The 26,310-nt window shown below is 41.3% G+C and overlaps 1 protein-coding gene across 9 annotated transcripts in view; it reads left to right on the top strand.

The window, feature by feature from the left end:
- Nucleotides 1-26,310, top strand: part of LOC149142958 (2-oxoglutarate (2OG) and Fe(II)-dependent oxygenase superfamily protein) — a 316,570-nt gene that overhangs the window by 154,248 nt on the left and 136,012 nt on the right. The window lies entirely within an intron of this gene.

Here is a 26,310-nt window from a genome sequence, read left to right as displayed (position 1 = left end):
GACTACCTACCTTGCCCTTGTAGAAGATCCCTCTTTCTCTTCATCCTCCCACTGGAAATCATCAACCTATATGAACGTAGTTGCCAATGGATCTGTTTCCCCCCCTGCCAACAAATCTTTAAAATCTGTATCCCTATGTCATGTCCCTTCCTAAATTATTTTGGAGTGGTATTAATTTCTATATTTTGGGGCCAATTTTGGAGGTGATGGGGGCCCATTCGATTTTATTAGGAGGCTAAACTTAGTAGAATTTATTTTGATGTGGTTAAGTATATGTGGGGGCCACCCATACTAGGGGAATACACATTCCCTAGTTCGATTTGCATGGAGGGGAATTGATGGTTAGGTGAGGGATCCATGATGGAGGGAAAATGGAGGGAAAATGGAGGGAAAAGTGCTCCACGAAATCTATATAAGGAAGGCAAGTCTCTTCATTTGGATATCTTATCTTTTGACATATTGAACTCAATCTTAGTTGCTCGAGTTGCTTAGCCTGGTTACTGTGTTGTTTAGCACACGAGGGTCTCTGAGTGGAGATCTCAACCCTTGCTTCGGTGGACTTAGAGTGCCAACCCTAGAAGGGATTTCTTCTTCATCTTAGTTCGTAGCAGCAATAGGGAGACGAGTTACAACAGCTGTAAGTCGAGTACCAGCAACAGGGGAAGTAACAACAGCGCAAGGATTGCGTAGTCACAGCGTGAGGTACTAGGGGAAGTTGGGGAGATAGGAGCATCCTTCATAATTTTCAGGAGTATAGAGGGCAACTATAGACAAGAGGGCCATCCTACACGCAACTCTCATTTCATCACACACGGAACTGCATCATCTCCTCCTTGACTGCGCAGTCATTGGACTGAGACTCTTTGGGGCAGCACCATCTAGGGGAGTTTGGAGCTGGGAGGCTGGAAGATCATTTGGAGGGCTATTTGAGGAGGATTGCTGGAGTTGGGAGAGCAGAGATTGACAGGATTAGTCACAACAACAAAATTCGAAATTGGAGGAGGGCTAAGCTGTGAAGGGTCAATTTTTGAAGGTTGGAACCAAGGGAAACCATTTTTGGGTTTTTCTGGGTGTTGGTAAAGGATGACACTCCTAATTATATAGGTTTTTCTGGGCAGATCTAAGGGGTCAAACAGGGGTCCCAACTTAGCCAGCAGGAAGAGAAGCTAAGAGGAATTTGGGCCAAAATTCTCAGGTCAACATTTGGCCAATTCCTTCGTGGGTTATTTTGGGTGTTTGGTGGAGCGGCCGGGGTTAATTTCCCGTAATTTTATGAGCATAAAAGGTGGGGTTTCCAGCAACATCTTTGCAGTAGACAACACAGTTTCACAAGGGCATCGCAAGGCATCATTGCGAGAGTTATTTGTGCCATCTGGGCTTGACATATTACCACCTGGGCTTGATTACGCTTGCCATTGAGGCAAGCCTAGGTGCACCGCTTCCACATTGTTGTACTTTTCTTCTAGATTATAGTAAAATGGCTCAGTGTTGAATGTTTTAATTTTATGTTGTTTTTATTGTTTTCTTTGAATAACACTATTTTTCCTGGTTTGGAACATTATAGTGGTATCAGAGCATGATCCTGGCCCAGTTGTGGAAATTAGCCAGAAGATCATGGAAGCTTTGGGTATGAGTGCATAGTGATGGGGGAAACCAGAGACAAACCCATGGCTCAAGGGAAACCTAGAATGCAAAATTCTGGGGTAGAATTCATTGGGATGATGAGAGGTTGGCCCAATTGAGGAGGGTGACAGACCAAACCCATCCTCACCCTTACAACAGAGACGTGAGAGGTGTGCAGGTCGTGGGGGTGCAACCATCTACATCATGTGGGGAAAGTCGACCAGATCAGGGCACCAGATCTCCTGAAAGGGAGCAGGCAGGACAGAGACAATTAGAGGGTGAGACCAGGGGGCGCTTTTGCTGGTGGAGACCTGGCTTCACATATCAAGAGCCTGAGGAGGAAGTTGGGCATGATGCTAAGAGCCCAAAGGATGGTGAGGAGCACATTGATATACACAGTGTGGCGTAGGAGTCACCTTTATTAGAGACCTCTTTGATAGCCCCAGTTGACACCTTAGTGGAGAGGATAGGGCCTACACACATAGAGCCATCTGTTGAGGGGGTGCCACCCATGGACGAGATGCAAATAGTTGCTGAGATATTTGGAGCCGTGACTGAGTTTACAGGTGATAGATGCCCATGATGGTTCCATCAGTTTCAGGCCCACCTTCTAGCTTTAGAAAGGAAGGCTGCGTTAGTGCAAGAGGCTATTCTGCAACAGAACAAGGAGCTAGAGGGCATGGGAGTGGGTTGTGCCAAGTCCACGGCCAAATTGACTCACATTGGGGAGTGGTTGGATTCCCTACTGATGCAGCTAGAGTGCACGTTGGAGCGTGAGAGCAGCTCTCTTCGGGCATACATAGACGGGGTTGGCGGCACTGTTAGGTTACCTTTGCCCATTGGACAAAGAGGGAGAGAGATACCTAATCCGATTTCATGTGTTGACCAGGATAGCGAGATGGCACGACTTGAGTCGCACAAGGTACAACATCTGCATGTTGGGGTTGTTCTATGTGTTGGAGTTCATGCATTCGGTCCCTCCCTTGGGGTTGGACGATAAGAGATTATGAGTTGGTACCAGGTGGAGTGGGCTATGGAGATGGCAGTGGACCCAAGTGAAGCTCAGCAGGAGCTTCCAGGCACTGGGGATACCGACAGTGCAGACAGGCATTGGGTTCCAGATGGGACTACCTATCATTTCCCAGGTATGCCGGTTGCCTACAACCGGGATGCTGCAATTGACCTAGTAGTTGAGCGTGCACATTCGCTAGGGGAGTCTTGGTCAACACCAGTGGCCGACCAGTTTATGGACAAACTCTTTTGGTTTTCTTGGTATGGCATTTGTACACGGGATTACTAGGTGATCAACATACTCTCTCAGGAGTTTTTCGGAGGAGGTGGCTTTGGCAGGCCACCAAACGATGCCTTGTATGGAGCTGGGGACTCTTCACTTTTGTGTTGGGCACAGAGGATGCAGAGGAGCAGAGCAGTGGTGACATCACTGCTGACAAAGAGGGAGAGTCACTTCTCGGATCCCTCAAGGGGAATTTGGAGGGAAGATCCATTCATCGTCGGGGATAGTGATGCAATGGTGGAGGTGATGATACTGATTGGGTGTGGCCTGACATGTAGAGACATATCTCTAGGCCATCACATCCAGGGTGTGTGGGGGCATCTATCGTTGAGCAGTGGTCTATAAGTGGGCATGGAGATGCATGGTCGTGTGCTATAGTGTGTTGGACTGGGAGTGCCTCACATTGCATTGAGTGACAGGTGTAGTGACACAGGTGGGAAGCAACACATTACAGGATGGCATAGCTGTAGCTGAGGGTATCCAACAGTGTATAGGGGAAGGCCACGATGTACAGTTGCATGTCCAGGAGTACTGGGATGATTGATGGTATGCAGAGGCATATGGTGCTGCACAACGAGGTCTTGGAGTGTTGCCTCTAGGCACACCCATGGACGAAGATACGGGCATACCTTTGGGTGTAGTTCACCCAGGATCGATGGGGACACAAATGAGCGATGCTTGATGGTATCTGTGGGGACTCACATGCTTGACCCTCTTCTACATCACTTACAGGAACGGGCGATCCGGTTGTTGTCCTTTGACACTCTGGGCACGAGCAACAAGGGATGGGGAGCACACCCAAGATATTTGGATGACACTTGGTGCGATAGAGGGGAGACTTCTCAACGGGGGCATTGAGTCGGTGCACGAGTTGACAGCCAGATGTCGAGGGATGAGGTGATCACCGATAGAGATGGCATATCATTCATCACTGATCCCATGCCTGGGGAGCTGGTCACAGGGGAGACATATGTTAGTCTTTCACAGGGCATGTCTGGACCATGCATGAGTAGAGGATACCGTGTATTGTTGAGATAGTTGTCCAGTATACATCCGGGTTCCCGACATTGTATTGGCACATTCTCCAGGGGGTGGGTAGCCGAACTAGTGGCGATGGTTGGTAGGAGCAGGATGGATCCGCATACATTGAGTCAATTGTGCATATTATATACCCATCTATTGGTTGCATTCAAGGGGTAGCTATTTGGCACACGTGGTTTCCAGTGGTCATTAGTACTACACAGTGGCAAGCACAGGACAATTTAGCATGCCTCATATTAGTTCATGATGTATGGAGCGTATATATGGGTGGCATGCAGGGACTAGAGATGAGGGCCAGAGGGATTCCATTGGTTGTTAGGGCTATGCCGTAGGAGGTCTGGCTATGGGATGCAGGGATTCAGTTGATCGATAGATCAATTGTGATGAGCGGAGTCGTGGAAGAGAGTGATATAGTTCACTCTTGGGATGACACATGGGGGTTCACAGAGGGTTTCATTATATGGGGAGGCAGACATTCTCTGTCACTGTACATGTTCGGAGTTAGATGTGGATGGGTAGGCCTTGGTGCATTGGAGATGCCCAGGAAGGATGTGTCTCTCCTCTTTCAGTATTCCACCATCAAGTTCCAGGAGGGGAGGATACTATCTGCGCACGATGGGGAGTATGACATAGTCAGAGTAGCGCAGCATCACCATGGTGGCACCACTCTGGGACTAGCAAGGAACTGGGGCATCACAACTCAATAGCCTTTAGGGATGCGTCGACTATTGTAGGGGGAGATCATAGAGATATTCCATTGGGCTTTAGCGAGTCTTTGATGGAGCTGGGGACTTCTAGTACTTGCACCGAGCAGGATACTGAGTGGAGCGAGGGGAGCTTCATGTTGGATGGGAATAGCCTAGGATCTTGGTATTCAAGGATTCTTTCATATCAGGATAGTGCTCCGGTTAGGGACGATTTAGTGGCACATTAGGGACCCTGGCACATGTTGTAGTGACAGTGGGGAGCAACAGTTAGAGAGGATGCTCGTTTAGGCATTGCTTGAGGACAAGCGATTTTTGGTGCATTGGAGGAGCTTGCCGGTTGAGAATGCTACTTGGGAGGGCGAGCACATACTTGAGCATCCAACACTGAAGTTGCTTGGGGACAAACAACATTTGGGAGGGGAGGATTGTCATGTCCTTTCCTAAATTATTTTGGAGCAGTATTAATTTCTACATTTTGGGGCCAATTTTGGAGGTGATGGGGGCCCATTTGATTTTATTAGGAGGCTAGACTTAGTAGAATTTATTTCGATGTGGTTAAGTATACGTGGGGGCCACCCATACTAGGGGAATGCGCATTCCCTAGTTTGATTTGCATGGAGGGGAAATTGATGGTTAGGTGAGGGACCCACGATGGAGGGAAAATGGAGGGAAAAGTGCTCCACGAAATCTATATAAGGAAGGCAACTCTCCTCATTTGGATATCTTATCTTTTGACATATTGAACTCAATCTTAGTTGCTCGAGCTGCTTAGCCGGGTTACTGTGCTGTTTAGCACACGAGTGTCTTCGAGCGGAGATCTCAACCCTTGCTTCGGTGGACTTTGAGTGCTAGCCCTAGAAGGGAGTTCTTCTTCATCTCAGTTCATAGCAACAACAAGGAGACGAGTTACAACAGTTGTAAGTTGAGTACCAGCAGCAGGGGGAGTAACAACAACGCAGGGATTGCGTAGTCACAACGTGATGTACTCCAGTAAGTTGGGGAGAAAGGAGCATCCTTCATAATTTTCAGGAGTATAGAGGGCAACTACAGACAAGAGGGCCATCCTACATGCAACTCTCATTTCATCACACGCGGGACTACGTCATCTCCTCCCTTGATTGCACAGTCATTGGAGTAAGACTCTTTGGGATAGCATCATCTGGGGGAGTTTGGCGTTGGGAGGCTGGGGGATCATTTGGAGTGCCATTTGAGGAGGACTGTTGGAGTTGGGAGAGCAAAGATTGACAGGATCAGTGACAACAACAAAAATCAAAATTGAAGGAGTGCCAAGTTATGAAGGGTCAATTTTTGAAGGTTGGAACCAAGGTAAACCCTTTCTAGGTTTTTTTGGGTTTTGGGCAAGGATCACAATCCTAATTTTATAAAATTTTATGGGTAGATCTAAGGGGTCAAACAGGGGTCCCAACTCAGCCAGCAACTAGAGAAGCTAAGAGGAATTTGGGCCAAAATTCTGAGGTCAACATTTGGCCAATATCTTCGTGGGTTATTCTGGGTATTTGGTGGAGAGGCCAGGGTTAAATCCCCATAAATTTTTGAGCATAGGAGGTGGGGTTTCCAGCAACATCCTTGCAGTAGACAACATAGTTTCACAAAGGCAGCACAGGGCATCATTGCAGCAGTTATTTGTGCCATTTGGGCTTGACATATTACCACATGGGCTTGATCACGCTTGCCATTGAGGCAAGCCCAGGTGCACCACTTCCACATTGTTGTACTTTTCTCCCAGATTATAATAAAATGGCTCAGTTGTTGGTTATTCCTGGACTTTTTATGGGTGTGCATTGAATGTTTCAATTTTATGGTGTTGTTTTTATTGTTTGCTTTGCATAACACTATTTTTCCTAGTTTGGAACATTATACCCTCTGAGCACCATACCTAGTCTAAGATCTAAGTGACTAAATTAGACAGAAAGAGCCTTCTCTGAAGTTGAAAGGGCTAGATTCCAAGCTTCGACGTGGTTTGTTGTTACCTTTGGATTCCTATCTTCAACTTGGAGGAATTACAATGCTAACAATAAATATGCATAATTTAATAAAAATATTAAAATATACTTTGAATATGTAGAATTTAACAAACAAATTATCTTCATGTACATAAATGGAAATCTGAACCATTAAACACCAAAAATGTGAACTTTGCTTAGGTTTGGGAGGAAAGGGCGCAATCCTCTTTTGCCTTGTTTTTCATTTTTCCAACCACCCAAATGACAAATGTTCTTCTCAATTTGAACCAGTTGTGAAATAGTGGAACCAATTTGAACTGATTGTGAACCAGTTGAATGTTGAAGTTTCTAAGTTTACTTAGTTAGAAACCCTTCATGCACTTTTTCTGATTTATTCCTACCTACTTGTTATTTTTCCTTAACAAGTTATTTACAAATTAAATACTAAAAATAAACACCAGTGCATGCTCAACATGTTACAAATCAGCAACTAAAAGAAACAAGAACAAACACACCACATGACACCATTATTTTTGGACTAATGTCATCGGAAAAATCCAATGTGGGAAAACCGTTGCAACTATCTGAGGGTTTTCTTATTAAGAAATATTAGAGTACAATCTGGGTGCTGTAACTGGCCTACCCAACAGAGAATTTTCTTAGCAGTAATACCTCTCGGTTTCTGACAAATCTACTCGCTGAAATCCCGGATAATCCTTCCAACAGCTGCTCAGCACCAATCTGCCCTAGAAACCCCAGCGTATGCCCAATTTGGACTGCGTCAGCGTCTCCTAGCTCAGCGCTGGCATTGCGTCAGCCTATCTTGGTCTTCGTCAGCCCAGGGAGGCCCTGCTTCAGTGCTTTGAGCCTCTGCGTTAGCTACGCTGGTCCTTCTGGCGCTCTGCGCAGCACTTAGCTACCTCTGCGTGGCGCTGCGTGAGCACGGGCTGCTCTTGCGTCTCTCTCTAGCTACTCTGCTGCTATCCCGACACTATCTCTACTTCTTTGTCTCTCTGTACTCAATGCCCCTCAGCTGCTCTCTCGATCACTGATTCTATCTCTCTTAGCAAACCCCGCTCTAGAGAATAGAATGACTGATCACTCTGGTGTGTTCTCCAAGTGACCCTTAAGCCCCCTCTTATACTTTTCTTGTTGACATCTCAATGGCCGAGATTAAGTCCCTAATCAATGACTAAGATTAGATCTGGCTTGATCCATGTCTTTTGGACCACTCTAACACAGATTCATATTAATACACATTAATATTTTATTTTCCCTAAGTTTAGATTTAGGAACTCCATTAAAAATATTAATTATTTTAATAGCTCCTGATCTGTTTAGAATCTGCCCAAACCCTTTTCGGGTATTGGAGATCTCATGTGCCCCAACCAATGTTGCACGAAGCGGGAGCGAAGCGGAAGCGGAAGCGGGAGCGCGGAAGCGTCATTTTCCAAAAATCTAGGAAGCGAAGCGTCCGCGGAAGCGTCTGCTATATATATATATATATATATTTATATTTTTTTGCATTTATACTCAAAACAAACATCCCAAATACCAAATTAATTGTAGAAGACATGAAAACATGCATATTTTTGCATAAATCAAGATAGATATGGCATCCATGATTCCATTGTAGTTACTAGTATGTACAACAATCATCTATATTCTAGCTATTACAAACATACATCAAATTTTTAAGCATATTATAAAACATAAAACATTTAAGCATATTATAAAACATAAAACATAGAGCATATTATGATTTATCTAGCAAGTGAGCAACTGTCAACATTTGTCATGTCCAAAATTCAAATAATAATGTTTACAAAATATGTCACTTGGTCACCGCCAAGCCAAAAAGGTTCAAAATTCAAATTCACAAGTCTACAAGTCTAATGAGTAATCTATGACAAAAAGTAGTAGATTGTGAATATATCTACTAATCTCTCCTCCTTCCACCACGAATAGAACGTGATGGCGGGCCTCCACGTGGTGGCAATGAAGAAGATGGTCCCTGTGTAAGTCGTGGCACTGAAACTGATGAAGAAGAACCCCCTGCTGTTGGTGTTGAACCATGGAACCTAGGAACCAAGGGACCAGATGAGGGTGGGGGTGGTGGCATATCAACACGGTCATCATCATCCTAGAATCGCTCAAAAAATTCATGCAAAAAAAAAAAAAACTAGTTAACAAAAAAATTAAAAACATGAATTAGAGAAATGCTTTATAAGGGAAAATTGGAAAATTCATACCACAATGGACATACCTGGATAAGAGCATCCTCTAATTGCTCTAGTCGCAACACTCCATCCTCCAAATTGGGCTCCTCTGGATTCTTGTCCCAAATCAACTAGTCTTTATTAGACTTTGCATCTTCACAGTAATGGGACAACAATCGCAAGTTGTAATGAACATAAACCAAGCTCTCTGCCCGGTCTAAATTCAACCTGTTCCTTTTAACACTGTGGATGAAAGAATAAGAGCTCCAACACCTCTCTGCAGAAGAAGTGTTTACCACCTGTGATAGCACCTGCAATGCCAAACTCTGTAGAAGTGGAGTACCCCCTCCATGCATGTTCCACCACTCAAGAGCAGAAAAAGTCTCTCGATCTTGAATTGCATGCATGCTCCCAAATGGACCAGTGTTGAGCGTATAGTTGCTCACCTGTCTCCGTACCAATGCAGCCTCCTCCTCATCAGGGATTAATTTACTCAATGCAGCCATATATTTTTCGTGAACCTCTCTATCTTGGTGTGGTTTTTTCCTGCTTCCCCCCCAGGTGCTGGTGTTGAAAGCCATGATGGATGATAGTATTTAGGTGTCAAAACATATGCTAATGCATGCAATGGAATATTTAGCATTTCCCATCGGTTTTGCACCTCTACACGAATATAATTGTACAAGGTGGTATCTCTAGGCTCAACAATGTCTTTAATCTGCCCCAACATTCTATCCATTTGCTCATACACCTCCCCAATTACTGGTCGATCTGAATCTGCAAACTTGATCATGTAATAAATTGGTTTGGTGAATTGCAAAACATATTTAACCTGTGACCAAAAGTAACTGTCAAGAACAGTGTCCTTGACTGCATTAGCACCATCTGTGTCAGTGTTAATTTCATCCCATGTTTCAGCACACACCAGATTAGTTAAAGCTTGTCTCACCCTCACTAGCCGCCTAAAGGTGAGGTAATAACTAGCAAATCTTGTCTTTGCAATTTTAAGCGATTGCAACTTGGAGTAAGTGCCATAGAAGTAGTTTACCCTTGTATGCCCTGTGATGAATTTAATGAGCTGCTTCCCTTTCCTGTAAACCTCAGCAATCCACCCACAATCTTTGTGTTTCACAATATCATGCATCAAAAGGTTCAATGTGTGAACCAGGCACCCAGACCAAAAGATGTGTGGATGAGTACGCTCAATAATTTTTCCTGCTGCCTTACAATTTGCTGCATTATCTGTGATCACTTGAACCACATTATTTGGACCAACATCTTTGATTGATTTCAATAGGAGATCTGCAATGTTTTGTGCAGTTGCACTGATGGAGGAGGAGTCATGACATGCAATAAATACTGCACCACTAGAAGAAACACCAAGAACATTTATCAAATGTTGGTTTCTAATATTTGTCCACCCATCTGATACAATGGATACCCCAGAATCCACCCACTCATGTGTAAAACGTGTCAAAGCTCTTTGAACCTTAGCTTTTTCTCTTTCTAATAACACTGTTCTAGCTTTCTCATAGTTGGGGGCCTTGTATCCTTTTGGGGCTTCATTGATGGCCTTTACCATGTCATGCCAATAGGGAGAGCGAAGCACATTGAATGGTACACCGCAAGCACAAAGAAAACGGACTATCTTTCCATCCACATCATCCCTCCCAGCAACATTAAGGAAATCCCCTATTGTTCTTCTACCTCCAGAGGTTGCAGAAGTACCATGAGGAGATGGGCAACTACCAAATTTAGAGGTTGCACTTGATTCAGAATGAGTTTTTTGTTTCTTGTTTTTTTGTTGTGCAGCCATCTCTATTTGGATGTATTTTCTTCTTTCTTCAGTTGAAATGTTTGGGCAAATTTGTACCCCCATAGAACCCTTTTTTTCATCACTGTCCAGCACCCCACAAAGATGCCTCCTCAGACGGGTATATGAACCACAATATGGTTTTCCTCCATGACAACCATGAGGGCACACAAATTTGTAAGATCCACCACCCTTTCCCCCATCAAGTTTGGTCACATAGTTCCACAAGGGTGTTGATGTACCTTTCCCATCTTGTGCTTCAGTGTCCCCTTCAAGTTCATCCCCTTCCTCCTCAAACCCTTCCTCCTCATCATACATTGGGTCACTACTATTAGGACCAAGTTCATCCCCTTCCTCTTCCCTTCTATTCCTCACCCTTGCCATCATTAAAACCAAGAGTGGAATGATACATAGAAGCCAAAAGAACACCATCTTGGAATATGGATATAGGTGGTGGACAACCTGTAAATAAAGGAGCAAGTAGAAACAATGGGAAAGAGTAGGAGAGGGAGGAGAAAAATACAATTTTTTTTTCAAAAAAACAAGGGAGTTTGGGGTTTGAACTTACCTCTTTAGCTCTTGTAGATGAAGTCCTCCAAGCTCTTGCTCCAAGCTCCTCCTCCTTCTCCTAGCTCCTCCTTCTTCACTCCTCCAAGCTCTCCTCTCTTCTCCTCTCCTTTCCTCTCTTCTCTTCTCCTCTCCTCTCTTCTCTTCTCCAACTCTCATAAACTCAAAGTGAGAAAATGAGGAATGAATGGGAGCTTTATGCTTTTCATTCCTCACCTAAACTCACCCTAAACTCACCCTAACCCACCCCCTCATTGCAAGTTAAGTTAACTTTTAAAAAAAATTAAAAAAAATTGAAGTGTCATTCCTTGCCCGCGCGGATTTTTCGGAAGCGCTCCGAAGCGCTCGTGAAGCGTGCGCTTCCGGGCCCGAAGCGTGGCGCTTCCGGAGGCCCGAAGCGCCCTCCGAAGCGCGCTTCGGGGGCAACGATTCTCAAAAACCAGGTATCGCTCAAAAAATGCAGAATCGCGCTTCGGAAAAAATGGAATCGCGCTTCCGGAACGCTTCCGTACGGGACGCGATTCCGGCCTAGGATCCGGGGGGGGGGGGCGCTTCCTGCAACACTGGCCCCAACCTCTCCACCAAATTTCGTGGCTAGAGCACATCCGATGCTACTCCAAATCAACACTCCCTCTTAGCGAGGACTGTGCTCTAGCAATACTCCTCACTGAGTATTACTCTGATTATCCGGCATCGGTGCCTGTGTTGATGCTAGGCCTTCCTGCCCAACATCCTCTGCACTGTTGCATCCTGTACTGTTGCCCATGGTTTTGCCACTGCCATTGCTGCATCTGTATGACAACTCCCTCTGCATCCATGCTGCTGCTGGTCCTTCATCCCAGCACTGCATCTGCACTGCACTTCCTCTCATCATGTTGCATCATGCTGCCCACTACTGCACTGCAACTCAGTTACTGAGAAGTAAGTAACTAATCTCCCAACTGACCTCCCTGTTGGGCTAGAAACACCCTCTGATGCTGAATCTCCCTCTGCCGCTGAAAAGTGCTCCCTCTCTTTGATCTCTGCACTGCTACAACAACTCCTTGCATCTCGCACCATTACACATCTCTCTGTGCCTTCCTGCACTAGTGCAACACTCCTGTGCCTCTCGCACTATTGCAGCCTACTAGCTCTGCACTATCTCGGGACTCCTGCACTGTAGCTCTCTCTGCCGCTCCATCCGCATCCGTCTCTACCCACTCAGGCAGTCCTGCTATTGCTCGTCGGGGCTCCCGTAGCAAGGTCTAATCCAAGAGGCTGGATACGTCAAGGATCCTGCCCCTCATCGCTTGTAGTTCGCCTGACTACACCTCGATGTCTCCCCACTTCCGCTCAAGTGGTGCGTGTGCACTCATGGCACAGTCATCGTCTATCAAAACTTCCTTGTTTGCCTGTGCTGGTGTTGCCTTAGTCTCGGAAGACTCTCCCTTACTCTTCTTCCTTGGACACTGGGTCGCATAATGACCCAACTCCCCATAGTGGAAGCACTTGATTTGGAGAGATCTTTCTTCTTCTGCTTTTCTTGCTTTCCCTCAGATGCTAGGGTCACATCTTCCTCCTCCTGCTTGACTTTGATCTCTTTGCTGCTGCTACCTATCTTCGACTGCCGTTTGATCTCTTCCTAGCGAAGAGTTGCCCACATCTTGTCCCAAGGTGGGAGAGTCCCTCTGCCCAGGATACTCTCGACAAATACTTCCCAATCTTTTGAGATAACATTCAGGGCTGTCCTCACCATAAGCTCCTCATCTGGTGTTGCTCTTATAACAGTCAACTGGTCTCGGACCCCATTCAGTCCTCCGAGGAAGGTGTCAATCGATTCACCCTTCTTCATCTGATACGACCTCATCTGGTTCTCGAGCAACATTCTTCTCTGCACAGAAGTATGTTGGTACAACTTCTTGAGAGCCTCCCACATCTCAAATGCCATTTCCTTCTCGGCTATATGTGGTACCACATGATCCTTGACCTCGTCAAGGATAATGCACTTGGCCGTCGTCATTGCCTCTTCGTACTTGTCGTTATCATTGGGGTTGACTGGGACAACTATTACCTTCAAGGCGAAGTTCTTGACACGATTCTTGTCAAGCACTTATAAGATTCTGGCCTTCCAGACTACGAAGTTCGATGCTCTGTCTAGTGTATCTTCGTCTCTTACCCGATGTAGTGCCATGATGCTCCTTTACTTCCCTCCTGGAAGTTCTCTGTTCGACTCCTCTGAGTCTCTATTTCCCGTTTGGAAGTTCTCTTCTGGACTCTCTCTGAGTCCTGATTTCCCTCCTGGAAATCCTTCTTCTGATTGTCGAGATGTCCCTTACTCTGATCGACTTGTGCAGTTACACTTTTGATTTGGGTTCCTCGGCTAGAAATCCTCGATAAAAGTTCCTCTGGCTCTGCTCTGTCAGGTACTGTTCTGACTACAGTACCTCACCAACTCCATTATGCAATATTCATGCAGCCTTCTAGACCCCAACAACTGCCTTTCTATGAACTGCATCAACCCCTCTGCCTCACGCTGGCTCTGCGTCACCCTAGATGGGTCTACGTCAGCCTTGGGATGCCCTGCGTCAGCCCTTCGGCCCTCTGTGTCAGAAACGCTAGCCTTTCTGGGGCTCTGCGCAGCTCCCGACTTCCTTTGCGTGGCCCTGGCTGGCTCTGCGTCACACTCCTTGGCTTCTGCATTGCTAGAAAAAACTTCTGTCACCTCAGAACAATTGTTCTTTGCTGCTATTGCTCCGCTCAGCTGATGTCTTTTAGTCCTTCTATGATCTGCAACTTTGCTCTGATACCATGTTGAAGTTTCTAAGTTTACTTAATTAGAAACCCTTCATGCACTTTTTCTGATTTATTCCTACCCACTTGTTATTTTTCCTTAACAAGTTATTTACAAAGTAAATACTGAAAATAAACACCAGTGCATGCTCAACATATTACAGATCAACAACTAAAAGAAACAAGAACAAACACACCACATGACACCATTATTTTAGGACTAATGTCCTCGGAAAAACCCAATGTGGGAAAACCGGTGTAGCTATCTGAGGGTTTTCTTATTAAGCAATATCATAGTACAATCTGGGTGTCGTAACTGGCCTACCCAACAGAGATTTTCCTTAGCAGTAATACCTCTCGGTTTTTGACAAATCTACTGGCTGAAACCCCAAATAATTCTTTCGGCAGCTACTCAGCACCAATATGCCCCAGAAACCCCAACGTATGCCCAATCTGGACTGTGTCAGCCTCTCCTAGCCCAACGTTGGCACTGCGTCAGCCCCAGGAGGCCCTGCGTTAGCTATGCCATCCCCTCTGGTGCTTTGCGCAGCACTTAACTGCCTCTACATGGCCCTGCGTGAGCACTGGCTACACCTGCGTCTCTCTTTAGCTGCTCTGCTGCTATCTCAACACTATCTCTGCTTCTCTGTCTCTGTGTACTCAATGCCCCTCAGCTGCTCTCCCGATCACTGATTCTATCTCTCTTAGCAAACCCCGCTCTAGAGAATAGAATGACTGATCACTCTGGTGTGTTCTCCAAGTGCCCTTCAAGCCCCCTCTTATACTTTTCCTATTGACATCTCAACGGTCGAGATTAAGTCCCTAATCAAGGACTAAGATTAGATCTGGCTTGATCCATGTCTTTTGGACCACTCTAACACAGATTCATATTAATACACATTAATATTTTGTTTTCCCTAAGTTTAGACTTACGAACTCCATTAAAAATATTAATTATTTTAATATCTCCTGATCTGTTTAGAATTTGCCCAAACCCTTTCTGGGTATTGGAGATCTCATGTGCCCCAACCTCTCCACCAAATTTCGTGGCTAGAGCACATCCGATGCTAACCCAAATCAACATTGAATAGGTTTGAACTTGCAAGTTCAGTGCTCTAGTCTAGTTCAACCATCTAGATTAGGTGCTCAAAGGTCTGGACTGGTCTGAAGTCATTAGTTCGAAAAATAATGTATTATAGCCAAGAGCAATCTCCAACAAAAATAACAAAATAATTAAGAGTTACAATGACTATTTGGAATGATTAATTAGATAAGACAATTTACTCTTGAGTGTTGAAGAATCTAGGGCAATCAAGGTTAATCAGATTCTTCTCGCCATGATAACTATTTGTGAGGTGTTTTTAATTTTTCCTTATTAGCACAATCTTTGCTTGTTATTATTAGAGTGTGTCTTCTTAGTTCATCAAATAGCTACCAAAACAAAAGAGACAAGAACACAAGATGTTGGCTTTCTACCAGGGCCAAAACTTCTCACTCTTTGAGAGGAAAACCCGCAAAAAATTATTGTTATAGAGATTCCAATTGAAAAATGCCAAGACCATGATTCAACAGACACCTTCATTCCTCATCAAATACTCTCCATACAATCTATGACTCTGGTATAGTGAGACTTATTTCTGAGTACTATGCTGCTGCCATCAGGTTAAGGGAATCTGAGTTGTCAAGACTGTAATTTATATAGAAATGATTTAATCCGAGGTAGTGACGATCACTGGTATGATGAGATCACTGTATGACATAGACCAAAATTGTAGGAGACACCAAAAATTTTGCCATTTATTCGAGTTCTGAACACTTCATCTTTTGACTGATATTTCTTGATCCTAGAACTTCACATAAGGATCCAAATTAGTGTTGTTGTTGGACTAAATTGTCTTGTTGTTGTAGACTGTCTCCTTGATTATATATACAAAATCCCTTGTCATTGTATTCTGCTGTTGTAGACTCATTCTTAGTGACGACCGTAAAGTAGATGAAAATACAGTAAAGGGGTTTTTATCATGAGCTTGTATTAATTTCTTGAAATTTTGCAGAATTAACTAACAGCACTGCTGAGGGTACCTACCTGTGCACCTGCTATTGATGATGCCTCTAGCTACCCTGTGCACCTACGGTGGATGATGCCTCCATCTACCCTGCTTCGGTTACCAAAAGACCGAATCCACCCAGCCAAACTGAGCAGAACCTCGCTGCTTAGTCCAATAAGCTTCTTAGTTGAAGCAGATTGTTCCCCCGTGCCTAGAAACCTCAGAACAATCTGCGCTCTTCTTGTTGGTAACTTCAGTTTATGGATGTCTTCCCTTCTGCAGTTTCCCCTTCCTCCGTTCCTTCCTCCCCCCGCTCCCTTCCAAAATGCTTCTCGGTGGTCTATATCTTGTTTCTTGGCGGTGACCGCTCTTCCACCAGCAGCCCATCGCTTAGCCTCCTGGTGACACCCTTCCATGTCACGAATCATCTATACTTCTTTTATGGTCACGTATATATATTTCTTTTATGATTTAATAAATTATATTTCTTTATGATTTCATAAAATATATTTCTTTTATGATTTAATAAATATATTTCTTTCATGGTTTAGTAAAGTACTTATTTTAATATAAAGATCATAAGGTTATGCTAAGTACCTTACTTTTAATTAATTTATTATATTATTATTATAATTTATTAATAATCTAAAATATATAATTATATAACTATTTTTTAGGATTTAGCTTAAATTTTAACATCTATCCTTTTATTGTTATGTTTACATTATACATTTTAAATTTAGTATCTACCCATTAATCATGATACGTTAAGCAATATGGGTGTTGATGGGTGAATAGAACTTCTATTTGAAGAAGTGATGATATTTAATACTTATAGTTAATTTAGTATATAAATACTAGTGCGGTGTATGCGACACATGCATTTGTAGCTATCATATGCATGCATCGTATGCTTGCTATTATTCTTGTGTTCTCTATATTTATAGATAGGTCATTACATACACTCCCCCTTCAAAAAAACTTCGTCCCGAAGTTAGAGTTTTTATTTTATATGATTACTTATGATAGCAATTAGTACATTCTTCTTAGGATTGTAAATTGAGGTTAAATTATTATTTAATGTGAAGATATTATGAAATTGGTGTTTTGAATACTTCTAGGTTTATAATTTTAATGAATATGCTTTACCTCAATCAGGTCCCCAAGCTATTACAAAATCATCCTATCCTTCCTAACCTCTTCCGCCCCATCCTATCCGTCCTCTACTAGAGTATGCCATGGCGTCAGTTATACTGACCTAACCATTCATAAACTCTAAGGATGGCAGCGTTGGCTATACCGACTTGATTGCCAGTAGGCATCTGGCAGTCATCATCACACGTCTAGGGGAGCGTGATTCGCACAGTCCTCCCATGACTCCAGGGTTTGGAGGATAAACGGTGGGCAACACCTCCACCCCTCTCAGTAGAATTAGGGTTAATAACTTATCATGGAATCTCTTTGAGCCTTAATTGTTCTGAAGTTTCTGTCATCACGTGGTCATTTGGTAACGGATATTATTTTCAATCATAAATGCTTGTCCATGCATTTATAAAATGTGCATTAACATATTCAAAAACAAATAGCTTATATATAATTCACACATATCAACTATAATATAACATACTTGGCCATATTCATGTCATTAACTTTCATATTAAAATGTAATCATTCATTGATTTCTATCTCATCAATCATATTGATACGCATAAATGAAACAAAATTATAATATCTTAGTTCCCATCAGAAGCAAAATTACTCAAATATTTTAAACTTTACTACGATAACTATAATTTAGTAAGATCAATAACATATTTCGTCTTGGTATCCATGTACCAGTGGAATTTAAACAGATATTATGTCATAAAAATTCACGTTTATATATCATCATTAAAAAATGGTTGTGTCTGTGATTTACAGTAAAGTAAATATATACAAAACATAGTTTTAAAGTTCTTAAAAAATTGACACAGATTGGGGTATTTTTGACATATGTTCTCTATATCTTCCCAAGTAGCTGATTCAGGGCTATACTTGTCTCACTGGACCTTAACTTGGTTTACTAGACGATTTCTGAGTTGACGAACTCTACGTTCCAGTATACGTAATGGTTTGACCGATATGGTTCCTTAGTCCGATACCTGCAGTTCCTTCCATTGAAGGTTATGAGATTGGTCAGCTATGTAATGTCTTAATACAGATACATGAAATACATTATGAACTTTATGCAAGTGAGGTGGCAGTGCAAGACAATAGGCGACAGGTCCATCTCTTTCCATGAATTTAAATAGTCCAATAAATCAGGGTGATAATTTTGTTCATTTTCCGAATCGGATAATACTTTTATTCGGTTTGATGCAGATGAAAACCTGATCCCCTACTTCATACTTCCTATCAGTTTTGTGGGCATCAACATAACTCTTTTGTCTATCCTGTGCTTCCTTTAACTGCTGTTTAATTTGTTTTACCTGCTCTTCCATTTCTTGGATTAATTCTGGTCCTATTATCACTCAGTCTTCTAACCTGTCCCAACTTAATGGCGTTCTGCAAGGTCTGTCGTATAATGCTTCAAATGGAGGCATTCTGATTGAACTGTGGTAACTATTATTGTATGCAAATTCGACTAAGGATAAGTACTTTTCCCAGTGTGATTGTTGATCCATAACGTATGTCTTCAACATATCTTCAAGTACTTGATTTACCCTTTCTGTTTTCCCATCAGTTTCAGGATGATAAGCTGTGCTCAAATTTAGTTGAGTTCCTAAGGCTGACTGCATGCAAGTCCAGAATCTTGAAGTAAATCGTGAATCTCTATCTGATATAATTTTTTTAGGTACTCCATGAAATCTGATAATTTCATTTATGAATACTCGAGCTACGTCAGCAACTTCGTAAGTATCTCTTACGGTAATGAAATGGGCGCTTTTCGTTAATTTATCCACTACTACCAGAATGGCATTGTGTCTTTGAGAAGTAAGAGGTAGTCCAGTGCTGAAATCCATGGAAATGATCTCCCATTTGGTCATAGCAATGTCGTGAGGTTGTAAGAGACCTACTGGACGACAATGATCTGCTTTTACTTGTTGACATTCCAAACATTTTGCAACAAATTGAACGATATCACGTTTCATGCCTGACCAGAGGAAGAGTTTCTTAGTATCTGTATACATTTTCTTTACTCCAGGATGTGCATAATATACTGTTTTGTGGGCTTCCTTAAGGATGGTGTCTCGAAGATTCCTATTATCAAGAATATACATCCTTCCATGAAATCGTAAGATTTCATCATCATAGTTCATATCCTTCAAATTGAGATTCTTTCGGCTTTTTACTATCGAGGCTAGATCTTACCTTTAAATACTAGCTATCTTTTATGAGATGTTCTAGTACTCGTTGCCTTAAGTCTACTTTGATAGGTGTCAGGGAGAATATCCGGGGTCTTCTGCTTAAAGCATCTACCACTACATTTTCTTTTCCTTTAATATATGATATTCCAAAGTCATATTCACTTAGGAATTCACTCCATCGTCTTTGTCTGGCATTTAAGTCTTTTTGGGTGAACAAATATTGAAGACTTTGATGGTCGCTTTTAAGTGTAAAACTTTGCCCTACTAGATAATGTCTCCAAATCTTTAAAGCTAGTACTACATCGGCTAACTCTAAATCGTGAGTAGCATAGAGTTCTTCATGAGGTTTTAACTTTCTGGAGGCATATGCTATTACTCCTCTATTCTGCATTAATATTGCACCTAACCCATGTTTGGATGCATCAGCATATACTGTAAAATCTTTGTCCATATCAGGGACTCTTAAGATTGGTGCATTGGTTAGTAGTCTTTTGAGTTCAGAGAATGCTTTGTTACATTCCTCAGTCCATTCATATTTAATACCTTTACGCTGAAGGGTTGTAATCGGCTTTGCAATTTTAGAGAATCCTTCCACAAATTTTCGGTAGTAACCGACCAAACCCATTAAGCTTCGTACTTCATGTGCGTTTTTCGGTATTGGCCATTCCATGATTGCTTTTACCTTCTCAGGGTCTACTGAGATCCCTTCACCTGATATGATATGACCTAAGTAATGAATCTTTTCCTGAAAGAACGAACACTTGGATAATTTTCCATACAACTGATGTTTTTTGAGGCAAGACAACACTATCCGTAAATGATCTTCATGCTCTTTCTCATTTTTGGAATAGATGAGTATATCATCTAAAAAGACTTGTACAAATTGATCAAGATATTTGCGGAAAACACTGTTCATAAGATTCATGAATACTGCTGGTGCATTTGTTAATCCAAATGGTACCACAGTAAATTCATAATGTCCAAAACGTGTCCGGAATGTAATCTTAGAAATATCGTTTTCTGAAATCCTTAGTTGATGATAGCCTGATCGAAGATCAATTTTTGAAAAGATAGCAACTCCTTTCATTTGATTGAAAAGATCATCAATTCCAGGCATAGGATATCGATTCTTTACTGTAGCTCGATTCAAGTCTCGATAATCTATGCATAATCTTAAGGATCCATCTTTCTTTTTGACAAAAATTACAGGAGCACCCCAAGGTGATATATTGGGTCGAATATGTCCTATATTCAATAGTTCCTTCAATTGAATTTGTGATTTTTGAAGTTCTAGAACTGTCATTCTATAAGGCGTTTTAGAGATTGGTTGAGTACCAGGTTTCAATTCAATAGTGAGATCTAGCTCTCATACAGGGGGTAATACTGGTAATTCCTTTGGAAATATATCTGGAAATTCGGTTAACACCGGATATTGTTCTAAGGATGGTCTTTTTTTTTACTTACTTCTTGAATTACATATGTTTGACAACCTTTTCTTAAGCAATGCTTCATCTTCATTGCGGATTTGTAGCGTAAAGATATTTTTCTCTTGATTCCTTGAATCTGGATCGCTTCTCCTTCATCATTTATACTTAGAATTCTTTTCCCATAACAGTCTACCCAAGCTTGATGAGCTTCTAGCCAATCCATACCTATGACAAGATCATAAGTTCCTAAGGCTGTGACATAAACTTTCAGTTTAGTCGTACAGACCCCTAGGTCAATTTTGCATTGATCCACACTTAAGTCTACGGATTGGAGTTCTCTTGAGGCCATTTCTACCTGTCTGAAATCATTTTGTCTGCGAGCTGCCAACCCACATTTGTTTAATGCATATGATGAAATGAAACTATCTGTGGCACCAGTATCAAATAAGATTTTGAGTTTTATACCATTAATAATACCTGAAGATTCCACTACAGTGGATTGATGTGCTGCTTGGTTGTTGTTGACTAATGCATGAAGTCTATGATTGCCTTGATTATTTGATATTGGTTTATTTCCAGTCCTATGCAATATACTCGATGAAGCTTCTGGACAATCACGTTGAAAATGCGGTCCTCCACATCCCCAACAATTAACCTGTGTTGGTCCTCTTGAATCAGGACATGAATTTCTAGATAAAGAGCTTCGTCCTCTCATGTTGCTTCCTCTTGAATTTCTTCCTCTATTAGCAGTTCCACGAGATGTCCATGGACTAGTGTTTGATGATTCAGCGGCTGTAGTATTAACTACCATGGGAGCTCTTGTTCCTACATTTCTTGGGATAAATCTATTACCATAAGGTGGTCTTGAGCTACCTCCCGTGAAGGAATTTTGGGGAGTCTTTCTTGGAAATCTTGATTGTAAAGGTTCTGCTGGCCCTACATCCTTTTTGATTCCTAGATGTTCTTCTGCATAGCGGCCACATTCTACCGCGTCAGCTACTGATGATGGTTTCCACATGCTCACCAAGGCCCTGATGCGAGGATTTAACCCAAATATGAAGCGTTCAGCCTGACGTTCATTAGAATCTAAGTAGTGAATGTATTTTACAAGCTCCATAAACCTTATCTCATATTCTTCCATTGTTTTATTACTTTGAACTAATGTATGAAAGGCTCTGGCTTGCTGTTGGTGAAGTATGGAGGTAAATACTTCGCACAGAATCTTTCCTCGAACAATTCCCAAGGGACATTATCCAATGTGAGGTGTAGTTGTTTTTCCAGATTTCCCCACCAAATCAAGGCACTTTCCTTTAATTGAAATACGACAATTTTTGTTTTTGTAGAAGAAGAATATTCTCTTAATCTAAAACATTTGTTCATTCCTTCTAACCATGCCTCAGCACGTTCACCTGCTCGACCTCCTAAAAATTCTGGGAGTTTAATTTTCTGAAGCTCCCTAGAAATATCTTCTTTTGATCTTTTATGCTCAAAATTCTTTGGTTCCGCTGAATTGGTTGCTAAGGGTTGAAGTTCTTTTTTGGTCTTAGCCATAGTTGACCCTTTTAATGTTTCCAATGAGGCTTCCAATGAGTTCATTATCACAGTCAACTCCGGTGCTGGAGCGATTGGTGTTGATGATGGTCTCGATGGAGACGATGATGATGGTGGTGGTGATGGGGATGATGATGACGACGATGGTGGCATTAATGACGGTGATGCTGCCCGATCACGTCGTCGTCGCTCATATGTCCTTACCATTGTAATGTTTCCTGTGTACATAATAAAATTTTGTAAAAATTTGAGGTATACATTCGAATTTAACATATAGTTTTTTTTTTTTTTGCAATTTCACATTCATAAACAGGTATAGTTTTTTTGCTATTTTTATCTGCTAGGCAGATCTTACTGGTACCGAGGTCAAGGAGGATGGTCTCGTGACCTCCTTGTCCTAATGCAGGATATTCTATCGTAATATGTAATAATGCTACCATCCTTGTCCTAATGCAGGATATTCTATCCTAATATGTAATAATGCTTCTTCCTTTTTTTTTAAATATTATAGTTTGTTTTTATTTATGAAAACATATCTGATAACATGAAGGTTATATTTCGAAAGAAGCGTATGGTTATTAATTCCCAAGGTAGAACATCCGAAATTAATTACTAAATAACATTCACATAATTAAAATATTAAATGCCTCGTTACAATGAACATCATCAACATACCCATCACAACTCAAACTAACCATTACCTTTAAAGAAGGACACACATAGTTATAATGTTGAATATGTTACTTAGATGTATACTATTGGGATAAGATTTAAGTGGGGCATTACACCATGTGGCACCCCAAATGAGAAATTGATGTCCTTGAAACAAAGTTCTTAAAAGGGAATGTCAAAACTTTTCATTAAGTCTAAGATTAAGGTACCCCTCTTGTTTATTCCAAGCTTTTTTGATAAAAAAAATAAAATAAATAATAATAAAAAAAAAAGAATTGTATTCAACTATACTTGACTCTCAAATTACTAATAAAACAAAATGACATTCATGCAATTGTTCCTTCTGGTCAAACTAATAAGGGGAAAATAGTTTTAAAATGCCTCAACCAAAAATTCCTTGCTCAACACACCCAATACAAAAACCCACAACAAATACTTCACTCGATTTTTAGACTATTTAAAACTTTAATTAATATTTTGTATCAAATTAGTATATTTTTATCACCTCTCATATATGTAAATATATATGAAGAACTTAATAAAAGTGTCTTGAAAAGGCAAAATCATTTTTGTTTAATTTTTATTTTAATTAATTAAAAAAAAAGAAAAGAGATTACTTCTCAATTATTGTCAAGGTAAAAATAATATACTACTCTATCAGTTACAAACTAAGGAAATATTATTTTGAAGGTAAATTTCACTCAATTACTTAAATGGCCTACATTTTTTTTTACCTTACTTTTATTATGTCCTTAAATTGAATGATAAAATCATTTTTTTAAAACATTCCGTCGGATTCGAATTGGTGTGTTATTATAGATTAGATACCTCATATACTTGACTCAGTCCTTTGGCTAATACCCGAGAAGTGTAGTCGTGTTCTTATTAGGAGAAGCCCGGTCACGGTCTCGACTAGCGGTGACCTGCTCTCCGGTGCCACCCGACGTATGGACCCGTGGCACTATGCCTCAACACGTCAGCAGTTTAAACCTGCGTGGTATGTTTGTAAGTCGTAGCGCTGGTAAGTTGGAGGTGCTGCGTTCAATCTGTGCCAATGCCAAAATAATTAAAATATATATAAGACCTAGCGCTGACGAGTGGGAGGTCTTGAGTTCAAACCGTGGAAATGCCGTGGCGTGTCGGTTAAGGCGTAGAATTGGCTCCGGGCAGGTCGCGGGTTCAAATTGCTGGACCTCCAATAGTAAGGTGCTATTGCTAATTGCGCACAGGTCGTGTGTTCGACCCACGGTTTGCACACTAGTCATGTGTTCAACCCACGGTATGCCCATAATTTTTTTTTAAATATATAAGATTTAATTTATAGGATTACCATATAATTACATATGATAATATTTATGTTATACGAGAAGAGGACACTGTGCATGTATGGCACAGAGATCAAGCTCAAGAGCTTTTATGCGAAAGAAGAGGAGCTTTATTTCGATGATGCATTCTGTTTTCTCATGGGAGAAGGATAGGCATTATCGCATGATTCGAAAGCTCGAATAGAAGTACTATGCAACGAGGGCTTAGAGAAAGCTTTCATCGATCCAAATGAGCCTTTGAAGCCGGATCATAAACCTAAGCCCAAAATCCTCAATAAATTCGCAAAAAATGTACACTTAGAAGAAAACAATGATTTAGACAAAAATGAAGCGGCGCAGACCCCATCCTTCAAAATTAATGAGGAGGATGGGGATGCATTATTGCCGAAGAGGATCTCATCCCAACCAGAAAAATTTCTGTAGTAGCAACACCAATTAACTAAAATTCGGATGATAGTGGCATGAAGGGTTTATCTAAGAGGGCAGAAAACGCAGGTGGGTGTAAGGCCTGTAAGGTCAAAGGGTTTTAACCGGCTCTGATACCAAAAAGTGACAACTATAAAGTATATGTAAATACAGTAAAGGGGTTTTTATCATGAGCCTGTAATTAATTTCCTTAAATTTTGTAGAATTAACTAACAGAACTGCTGAGGGTACCTACCTGTGCACCTGCTGTTGATGATGCCTCCAACTACCCTGTGCACCTACGGTGGATGATGCCTCCAGCTACCCTGCTTCGGTTACCAAAAGACCGAATCCACCCAGCGAAACTGAGCAGAACCTCGCTGCTCAGTCCAGTGAGCTTCTTAGTTGAAGCAGACTGTTCCCCCGTGCCTAGAAACCTCAGAACAATCCGCGCTCTTCCTGTTGGTAACTTCAGTTTATGGATGTCCTCCCTTCTGCAGTTTCCCCTTCCTCTGTTCTTTTCCTTCCTCCCCTAGCCCCCTTCCAAAATACTTCTCGGTGGTTTATATCTTGTTGCTTGGCAGTGGCCGCTCTTCCACCAACAGCCCACCGCTTAGCCTCTTGGTGACACCCTTCCATGTCACGAATCATTTATACTTCTTTTATGGTCACATATATATATTTCTTTTATGATTTAATAAATTATATTTCTTTATGATTTAATAAAATATATTTCTTTTATGATTTAATAAATATATTTCTTTCATGGTTTAGTAAAATACTTCTTTTATATAAAGATCATAAGGTTATGCTAAGTACCTTACTTTTAATTAATTTATTATATTATTATTATAATTTATTAATAATCTAAAATATATAATTATATAACCATCTTTTAGGATTTAGCTTAATTTTTAACATCTATCTTTTTATTGTTATGTTTACATTAGATATTTTAAATTTAGTATCTACCCATTAATCATGATACATTAAGCAATATGGGTGTTGATGGGTGAATAGAACTTCTATTTGAAGAAGTGTCCTGATATTTAATACTTATAGTTAATTTAATATATAAATACTAGTGCGGTGTATGCGACACATGCATATGTAGCTACTATCATATGCATGCATCGTATGCCTGCTATTATTCTTGTGTTCTCTATATTTATAGATAGGTCGTTACATTCTTCAATCCTTGATGTAGGTTTTCAAACACAAAGCCCTACAACTTGCTTTGATGCCCTTCTTGAAAAATGATCCTTGAATGTCTCTTTTTACTGCCCTTCCTTTGACTTCAACACCTTAGCTTTGATTCCATGTTGAAGAATCTAGGGCAACCAAGGTTAATCAGATTCTTCTCGCCATGATAACTATTTGTGAGGTGTTTTTAATTTTTTCTTATTAGCACAATCTTTACTGGTTATTATTAGAGTGTGTCTTTTTAGTTCATCAAATAGCTACCAAAGCAAAAGAGACAAGAACACAAGATGTTGGTTTTCTGCCAGGGCCAAAACCTCTCACTCTTTGAGAGGAAA

The sequence above is a fragment of the Pinus tabuliformis genome, chromosome X (genome assembly GCF_031772625.1).
Source record: "Pinus tabuliformis cultivar Carrire ecotype Pingquan chromosome X, CPIR1, whole genome shotgun sequence".
Classification (NCBI taxonomy): Eukaryota; Viridiplantae; Streptophyta; class Pinopsida; order Pinales; family Pinaceae; genus Pinus; species Pinus tabuliformis.
The sequence above is the reverse complement of the archived record's forward strand: the minus strand, read 5'-3'. Positions and strand labels throughout refer to the sequence as shown.